General features: G+C 38.7%; 1 protein-coding gene across 3 annotated transcripts in view; it reads left to right on the top strand.

The window, feature by feature from the left end:
- Positions 1-8695: 8695 nt before the first annotated feature.
- Positions 8696-10347, top strand: part of LOC111328188 (neuroglobin) — a 12828-nt gene continuing 11176 nt past the window's right edge. The window contains exon 1 of one of the 3 annotated variants that reach the window (XM_022932565.2): positions 8696-8835. The gene's annotated coding sequence lies outside the window, so the exon portion shown is untranslated. Of the gene's footprint in view, positions 8836-9515; positions 9672-9803; positions 9935-10347 lie in introns of those variants that run through there. The other 2 variants (XM_088745511.1, XM_088745513.1) reach the window with 2 other exon arrangements.

Raw genomic sequence — 10347 nt, 5'->3', positions numbered from 1 at the left:
CAGAAACTTTTCAGCTTTCGTACCCCACCAGAAAAAAAAATATCAAATGAATTGTTGAGAACTAAAACAATGAGTTAATCTATGAATGAAAACACATTTTTTTTTCGTGCCTCTCATGCTAGGCATAATAAAAAATTAGATACGTTCTAATGTACTGCAAAAAAAATAATAATACTACAAAGAATATGTTTTGAGCACTTACTTGCTCGAGCTTGACTTTTTAACAATCATTATAAATCATTGATGTCGTTAAAAGTAGTTACACAACGAAAATATCTCATTAACAAGAATCACAGAAATGTAAGCAGCAATTTCAAGGTAGTAAAAGACGTCTTAACTAGTGTTATAACAATAAACACATATAGGAGTATAATGAACCGGAGAGACCGAAGTTGTAAAATTCAAAACTTTTGGATTGAAAAAGTTTCTAGAAATCTTAGGTTTTCTGACTCTTTGCTGAAAAAAGTCCATTGTTTCTGAAAATGATGATGAATGGTAGCGTCTTTGACACGATAAAAAGTAAAGTTTTTAATCATGTAGATAGAATACTCACCCACAGCATACAAATGCATAGGTGGAAATAAAAATCGTAGTCATTAACTTTGAAATCGAATTTCAATTTATGAGACAACTAACTGTTTTTGTGGCCAATACTTTTAGCAGGTTTTGTTATAATAAGTTTTCAATAATTATATTTTAGAAACCTGGCGAAATATGCTGCATGGTTATCGGCGGTCGAGGATATTGGGACTGGCTTTTGCAACGACACAATTATCTTTCAGACAAACTAGCAGACAAAACTTAGTCCAACAAATCCTTTAATGCAAATCATATTCAAGATAAACTTACAAGGCAGCTTTCTTCATGAGATAGCCGATGATGAGGTGCCACAGACAGAGCTGAATAACGTATACGCATGCGCCAGGTTTTGCCGTGGAAACACGGATTTTGAGTCGTTCGCATGGTTGATTTCCTATTCTGTTGCTTCGAGGCGTCGTTTTCTTTGCCGCTTTTCTTTTACAGAACAACCTCCAAAAATTTGGTACACCCCCTAAAAATTTTCAAAAATTAATTTTCGCCTTTAAACCTATGGAAATAGGAAAGTGCCTTCGACGAAAACAGAGTTCCTCGGTTTTAAAGGTCAGCCCTTATTATTTTCCGCTAATTTCGCTAAATTTTAGACCTAGGACACTTGAGCCCGCGTTGTTGACCGCATACCCGCTGACGTAGCATTTCCTTATTCAGCTCTGTCGGTGTCACATACTTCCTATGTGAGGACATATGATTAAAAAAAAAAGAAGAAGAACAAACATCCTCGAAATCTTGGAAAAAACGTAATTTATCCCATTCAGAAGCATTTGCTTCTAAAATAGGGCAGGTACATGGATGATGTTTAAACAAACACTGATGCGAGTCATAATTACGCTTCGACGTTAATGACAATTAGTACAAACTAAAACAATGGATAGCGCTAAACTGGTGCGCCCTGATTGGTGAATCAAACTCCGAATATCCTTGGCTGATTCACCTCCGAACCACTCGCGCGGGATTTGTGCCCGAAAATATTGTATTCAATGCAGGAATAAACGAAATAAAATCATCTTTTTGTACTAGATTATCTCACTATTTTAGCATATATTAAAACAACGACTCAACTCAGTGTCGGTGGCTAGCAGTGGATATTTACCTCGCTGCCTTACAGCTCAGTAGATATCCACCACTAGCCATCTCTCCTTTTATAATCATTTTTTTAATCATTGGATTTCGGGAGAATGAGCTAAACAACTGGTAAAAGTTATAATTGATATACCGGAGCAAAACCAGACCAGTCATTTCTTTGTTGGGTAGTCGGATTTACAACAGCAAAAGTAGAGTAAATAAAAATTAATCATCATAATATTCTCCTCATAGCTTAAAGCCACATGTCAGGCCAATTGCTTATTAATATTAAATTCTATATGATTTTAATGCTAAAAAAATTCTATCTTTTTTTTTCGCAGATAAATCCAACCTCGTTCTCACGGTCACGTTCCCTCCATCCCTTTCGGGCTGAATTTATGATGGGCTGTACAAGCTCAGTACAATCCAAGAACCGAGTGGTTCATCCTTTCATATCCAGCTTGGCAAACAAAAAAGTTTCAGTATCAGTTTCTGATGAGAGTAAAATCATTCTGAGAGAATCATGGACACTTTTGGACCAAAAGAGAGCCGCTGCAGGGAAGAAAGTGTTTGCAAAGTACGGTAAAAACATTTAAAATGTTGTTTCAAGCTTGTGAATGTGAAGTTCTTTGTGGCGGAAACTCAAGTTGTTAGTCATCAGTGGAGTCCGCTGGCACTTTCTACAACCACTTTGTTCGCGTGAGATCTGGGGCGAGGGGGGGGCAAGTCTTTCCCGATGACTTCAGGACATATCATGGTGTCCAGGGTTGACCGAGCGAAGAACGCTTACGAATGGTGTTACATGTCATCTGCAACATCAAAACGATGATAAAGGCTCGAGTTGATAAGTGCAAAGAATAAAAGAAAACTAGTTGTTTTCCTAAAATTCTTTGGAGAACTATTCTCGTTGCTTTGATGTCATCAAATAAAATATATGTCCCGAGAAAAAAAAAAACTCAGTTGGACGAAAAGAATTCGATCCCATGATATTACGCCCCCTCCTAGTTCAGAGACCTGCCTCAATGCATCTGACAGCCAATAATAACAAAGGAGGCAATGAGAACTTGACATCAAAAGTGAAGCAAATTTCTTGAAAAGAGAAAAAACTCGGGCAACTAAGTCGTGGTTTTCGCTTTGTTATCTATTTGGTTGAGAGATTTGCACGAGTATTCTAGATCAATCACAGTGGCATGGTCTGTGATTGGTCTACAAAACTCGCGCCATCCTCTAAACCAATCAGACGCAAAACGAAAATAAGTCGTTACTTGGCCGCCCGCGTTTTCCCGCGCTTTCACACGTTTTTGATGGTTTTGCATGTTTTTACTTTGATTGCTCAATGGCTGACGATGATTTAAACCGTAGGCGCGTAGAATATAGCTCAATTGGTTAGAGCGCCGGATTGTGTTGTGGGGAAGGTCGAGGGCTCGAGCCCCGGCCGGAGCAATACTCATGGTCTTAAAATAACTGAGGAGAATTTGTTACCTTTCTATAATATCAAGAAATGGATAGATATTCTAGTCTTCTCGGATAAGGACGAATAAACCGTAGGCCCCGTCTCCTGCAGGGTTAGGGGTAGGAGATGTTAATTTCCCACGCACGAGACTACTGTGTGGTGGATGTCCTCCCCTGGGGTGGGATAGGTGGGTGTTGGCCCTGAAAACGCCCTTATGGGGAGTGGTCAATTAACTTATGTAACCAATGTTACCTAAACCCTTGTTATCATTGGCCGATGATGATGTAAAGCTTTGTTATCACTGGCCGTTGTGAACACTTTTATCAGTTTTTCTCGACATTTTATTAAAAACTGTTCTCGGAACATATGAAAAACCTAATTCAGTGACAAAACAGATCTGTTTTTTCCCTGCAGGCTCCTGGAACTAAATCCAAACCTCCAAGATGCATTTCCATCTTTTCGAGGCGTGTCTCTGGACGAACTTATGAATTCTCGCTCATTGTTTCTACACTCTAAGCGTTTAATGGCGGTAGTCGAGGAAGCTGTTTCATCTCTAGATGATGCCAAAGAGCTGATTGAAGATCTTACGAACCTTGGGGAAAGACATTTAGCGATGTCTATCACCGAGAAACACTTAAAGGTAAGGGATCTTATATACCTTAAAGGTACCCTTTATTTTGTTGTACAACATGATGGTTCCTATTATCAGATAAAATTATTGTCTGACTATTAAAACGAATGAATCTGAAACTGAACACTTACGGGTAAGAATGATATCTTGTACTTCTCAGAGGTATTCAAGAAAAATGCAAGATGAATAAAGAGTTCTCTGAAAACTATTCTAAGATCTCCTTGAAATAGCAGTTCTAAGTTGTAAGCGGTTAAGGGCTGGTGTTTGACCTTACAAACAAAAGGAAAGCTACTGAGCAGTGATTTCATATTACGTTATTTGTCATATTGTGGCAGTTCGAATTTTTAAGTCTTTCTATGTAACCCTGGTGTGTAACCATTTAAATGAAAACTACAAGATACTATGGCTTATGCGCCGATCAGTTCGAAGCTTCAACATACCCTCCGAGTAACCCACGACATTTGACTGTCGTCCATGCCGGGGGGGGTGGGAATTTTGAAACTTGCCTGGCGGGGGTGGGGAAGTTTGAACTCGAAGTGTCAAGTCTTTCCAGTGGAATAAAAGTAGTTCACTTTCAAGTGCGAATGGCACAGAAAGAAAGGTCTACAAGGTCAAGGTTTTAAATTTTGGACGATGCGTTGAAAATCACGATCGCTTATTTTGCCTATTACAATAAAATGGATGAGGTATTTGAACTATTCCTGAGGGGCTGTCTGAAGGGATGTTGAAACTTCAAATTGATCGGCGTATTGTGGTATGATTTAAAATGCTGTACATGGTGGAAATCCTGAACATCAAATGGTTCGACAGAATCTCCAACGAGCAGGTCCTGCAACAAACCAAGATGCCAAGCATAGACTCCTTGCTAACAAAGGCACAGCTCAGATAGACAGACACATTGCGCGCATGGAGGACACCAGGTTGCCTAAACAGATATTTTACAGTGAGCTAAGTGAGGGCCAACGGCCAAGAGGCAGACCCCGTCTACGTTACAAGGACACCCTGAAAAGGTCACTTAAGAAATGCAACATATCAGTGGACCAGTGGGAGAACATGGCCAACGATCGATCTGCTTGGCCTACGGCCACTCACAAGGCTGTGGAATCATTTGAACACGAGAGAAGAAGCAGGCAGGTGGCAAAGAGAGCGGCAAGGAAGGCCAGATCAGAACGCACACAGCATTCTACCGCTTGCCCCGACTGTGGCCGCTCGTGCGCCTCCCAATTCGGCCTCAGATCCCATAGGCGCACACACCTACGCTAGGATGGACTTCATCGAGTACGATGGTCGACCATATATATATATATATATATATTTATTAAAAACTGGATCATTGGATAATGCAATTCCAGACTTTTAATTGGCTTAGCCATTATGGTATATGAGCCAATATACCATAATCTACAAATATGGTAAGCGTACGCGTCAGCTTAAAATCAAAAGGGAGCTAAAAACTCCGGTTTCTTCTTACAAAATAATTATTTCTTGGGGCGTTTTTAATAAAACAATTATTCCACTCGCACTTGTTGGATATGAGATGATTATAGCCAACGAGGCGCTACGCGCCTCGTTGGCTATCTATCATCTCATATCCAACGCGCGCTCGTGGAATAATTGTTAAATATACATGGTGGTACTCACTTTTCGCAATCCAACTGTATCACTTTTAAAACGGAAAAGACCAGGCAGCTCTATTTATAAAGTGCTGTGAACGATAACGTGTTTTAAATTATCTTTTAGGTCATGGAAGAAGCCTTTGTCCTCATGTTACAAGACATTCTTGAGGGAAGTTGTTCTGAACAAATTACGAAAGCCTGGAGAGAATTGTTGGGATTCATGGCTAGAACCATGTTGACGGGACTGGAACAAGCGAACAATAACTTGCTTTCTTAACTTGCCCCTAATTCCGATTTAAAACGAAAATATCGTTTCAGATCCTCAGTTTTTTCATCCAACCTCGTTTGCAGGGTCTCTCTTCCTTTCTGCTCCGAGAATGTTAGAGGGCGTGGAAAGGAGCGCTAGAGGCCATGGGAACGGGTGAACCTCGTTCCCAGGGCTTTTCCCTTTTTGAATATTTTGGCGGGCGGGAAAATTGGCCCGCCAAAATATTCAAAAAGGGAAAGCCCTGGGAACGAGGTTGGGGAACGGGTTTGGTTTGGTTTTGGATTGGTCAGGTCTATCACCAAAAAGTTTAGATAAGGTAATGAATTAAAATATTGTTTTCCTGCTCTGGAAACATGATTTTAAAAAGATAAAATAATAATTTCTCAGGGTGCAATTAAAAATCTTAAAAATGGGATATTTCGTTCAGATCCATGCACCGGAGTTCGTCAGTAACACTTCGTCGTCAGCCACGTTTTGCCTGACAAAGTACGGTGGATCCGAACGAAATATCCTATTGTTAAGATTTTTAATTGCGCTCTGAGCACTAAAAGTATTCTTTTACATTTTTAAATTCAATTATTTTGTTTTGTTTTGTCAATTTGGTGAAACAATAAACATTGTAATCCAATATAAGTTGCGCCCTCAGCGGGGTGACGTGGGCGAGTAAGAAATGAATCGATGGGCATCGAGGTCAACACGACTCTGATTGTCAGCCTCAGTCTTCCAGGACAGTTTTAACGGTTGGTAGGGACTTTAAGCAGTCAGGACGGCAACGCCACGACAGACATCGATTAAAAAACGAGTTTCTACTTTTAGTTAGAATTTCGAAAATGGCTGCATGTGTTTACCGTCTCATAGGGCGCCAGACCTCAAACTCGACATAACGCATAAAAGTAGCGTTGAGTTCCAAATGCAAATTAAAATAATTTGCCGCCGTGGTTTCGCTTCGTAGACGACGCAAATTTTGGTGATTTCACGTTGTTGTTTTGTAAAGGACGGCTAAGAAATGTACAAAGTTTTAAAGCGCACGAGCTGGGCTATTGTTCTGCCAATTAGATCTATTGTTTTCCCACGTTCTCGTTGCCGTAGCCATCGTGGTTTGCTTAAAGTCCCTGGTGTCTCGAGCCGACAACGTGGAGCGATTCCTGTGCTATGATTGGCTCATCATTCCAACTCGCGAGAGATCGTATGTTCGTTTTAATATTTCTTGTAAATAAACTGTGTTTATGGTCGGATTACCGGATCTCTGCAAATTAATCAAAGATTTAAAGAACGTTATTTTTCCAGCTTTTCACACTTAATGAAAAAGTCTGATTTCCCGAGAGGAATCAAATCTCAAACCTTCCAATTTCATGATAGCTCCGAATTTCCATCAGATCTTTTTTCTTAATATTGTCTTACGCTCGAGACAAAACGAAAAAAAATCTTTATATTTGTTCCATTACCGAGCTCAAACGTTTCCTTCTTTCCGTATCTTATTTAATCAGTGATTGGTACAAAATAAACCTTTTCCGACAGTTTTGGCAACATCAAGGTCACAAAAGCATGCAGAGACGTTTTTGAGACGCGGTTGGCGACCGGATGAGGAATTAAACTAACTCTGGCGCGCTTTTGTACCTATTTATCGACCTTAACGTCGTCGTTTTAGCATTTAATTCAAACCAAGGCAGTACAAAAAGGTGCATGTGCTGAGCAGCAGGAAGGAGAAGTTTTAACTCAGTTCCGGCTGCTATTGTGGTCTCATGAAATGTTTGTGCTTAAGCTCCATAAAAAAGAAAACACACGACGAATTTCGCTAATTGATTTCGTAGTTCTTTTGTGCAGTCTTTCTGACATATTTGATAAATGCATTTAATTATAACCTAAGTTTGTTCTTTTAGATAGCCAAGAGACATGTCATTATTTATCAAGGGAGAAGAAGAGGGGGGGGTGGGTGGGGGTCTGGAGGCTTTTGGTTGTGTCACGATAACATTTACCTGATGATCCCCGCCTAAGGCTCTGCAACATATTCTCATACCCCCCCTCCCCTCTCACTGACAGTCACGAGCAGTCAGTTTTATTAAGTCTCCCATTATGCTCTGTTGGTGACGCCTGACCCCACTCTAATCCCCACAAAATCCTCTTCTTTCTCTCTCCCCTCCCCCCGTCCTTCGGCGAGAAATAATGACTGTTCCTGAATTAGGAACGAACTACTTTACTGTGGTCAAGCGTGGTCAATATTATATGTTTACACTATCGAGTTTTCTTTTGAAAACTACCCACGCACTTGTCTCGGAAAAATTTCGTTATACACACTTGTCATCACCTGTCAAAAAATACGTAGAGCTAGATTGGCCTAAGCTTTTTAGAATTTAATTCATTGACAACTGTTCCCATCATCTCATCTAAGGCCTTCACCACACTAATGCGTTTTCAAAAGTGTCCGTTTTCGTCTCAAATAAAATAAAGCAAAGTATTTTCACCCACGAAAACATTTCAGTCTCGCTAACTTTTAAATTTCTGCATCAATGCATTTTTGTTTGAAAACGCGTTCGTTTTAATACGTTCTCGTCCATCGTCTACGCTAAAATACCAGAAAGCCTAGATGAAAGCGATAGTATTTGACGCATAATACGTCAATGTTTTCAAAAGCCTCATTTTTCACTTGTCGACACATGAAAAGGAGCTTTTTAAAATAAAACGTTTTCAAAACGGACTTTCATCCGCGTTTTGGGTCGTTTTTGTTTATGTAGTAAGAAAAAATAATTAAAGCGTAAGCGTTTTCTTGGACGAAAGGGGTTTTTCGTAAATGGAGCTTAAACTTGTATTAGCAGATTTATTTTTTACAGATTTTCCCTTGAAATGAAAGTTTCCTTGTGCAAGAGCATGCCCGGTGTAGAGTAAATTCAACCTTTACTCAAATCGATGACAGAAGATAAGAAACAATAAAATGTCCCTTGTCAAACCAATTTCGAGGCGGATGATGTCATGCAAACACCACAAAAAGCTCCACTGCATGACTCTTTTTTGCCGCATTGCTAATTGATTGTCTTTCATAACAAGTGAATTAAGATATTTACATAATTCGATTACTTACGTGTTCAATTTATTATATCGGAAACGACTGGGATATACGTCAGATCTTTACTAAGTACATATGCTTTATATAATATTTAGCAGCCATTCTTTCCACAGGCTTTATTCACAGAAACGTCGCTGGATTAACGTGGTAAATATGATCGCTTTTGTTAAAGCTATACGAGTAGCACGTTCTACCTTAATTTAAAAAAAAAATTGCCTTTTCCTCGAAATTTACCACGTTCTTTGATGGATGAAAACCCCACAACAAGGTTTTCCTTGGCAGGTCTACTAGTCCAAATATTAATAATTTTCTTCCTCAGTTTTTTTCCTTTCTTTCGTTCAATACAGACACCTGTCAAAGGAAAAACTTGCCAAGTGCAAAATTAATTTCCTTAGATAGCAGACATAAAAAGTTCACGAATTAAGGAACTGATAAAAGATTCGAGGTAGAATTCCGCTTCTGGAAGTCCTGCTTGACAACATTGTTGACAAGTTTTTTTCTTTGATGTTTGTAGCGAAATAATTTTCCTTTCACTTACTGCTATTAGAAAAACTTGCTAGATTTGACCCTGTTTAAAGGATTTCTAATCATTACACTTACCTTAGAAAATACCAAGAAAACATGATTGTTCTCTTTCAATTTCAAATGTGCAAAGTTACCGTATTTGTCGATCAGAGAGCCGTGTTAAGACTTATTAAAAAAAACCAAAACCCTTGTAGTGATTCAAATTGAAAATTTCAGTTGTCAAATATAAAACACCACGGGGAATATCATACGTAAAAAAATTATAACTTCAGTTTTCGACTTATTTAAGATTAAGCTAAGGCTGTCCTTGCACAGGAATTGAACGGCTTTGGAATTATTCATAATTTCGCGATATATATGACGGTATCAGGAAAAATTCGTCAGAGTGTGTGTTCAAATCTTTGTTTTGCACATGTCGTCATTAGATGTTCTTGAATTATAAATCACCGTTTTTGAAGGTAATATATATTAGGAAGAATTTGTCAGATTTTATGGACAGGGTCCTTGTTTTTCTACTCAGCAGTTCCATAGCTAATTGCTTTTAATTAGATTTCCCATTGTGGACATTTTTAATATGTTAAGGACTTTGCAGTTGCCGGGTAAAATTTTCAGTGAAGTCCAACATTTTGTAGAGCATAGATTTGTCACATTTTAGGGAGTTGCACGGTGAATTAGATGTGATGTCAAGAGATGTTAGTCGAGAACAATTCGCATATAGATGGTAGGATATCATGTTCATGTTATGGATTGTCATAACTTAGTAACGTCATGTTGAAAAACAAAAAGAATTCACATACACATTTTCAGTACGTTTTGTAAGACGTAGATGGCAAGTTAAAAATACTTAGTCTTTACTTCGCTATTTTTACACGTATTTCGGTATATAATATTATAATGATTTACTCAATAGTGTTGAGTTTTAAAAAATACTCACAAATTTTCAACCTTCACTTTCACTGAGTTCCTCAAACCCGTGAAATTCTCACAATGAATTTACATTTTATGTGTAAAGCATGAATTGATTTATTTGATGGATAAATCTTTGGACTATACGAAATCTTGCGCCTCTAGTCCTTATTTTAATGATGTACTTCCAATCGCAGCTAACTAGCTATTCAATTCAGTTCACAAAGT

This window comes from Stylophora pistillata, chromosome 14 (genome assembly GCF_964205215.1).
Source record: "Stylophora pistillata chromosome 14, jaStyPist1.2, whole genome shotgun sequence".
Classification (NCBI taxonomy): Eukaryota; Metazoa; Cnidaria; class Anthozoa; order Scleractinia; family Pocilloporidae; genus Stylophora; species Stylophora pistillata.
This window is presented reverse-complemented; position numbering and strand designations above follow the sequence as displayed.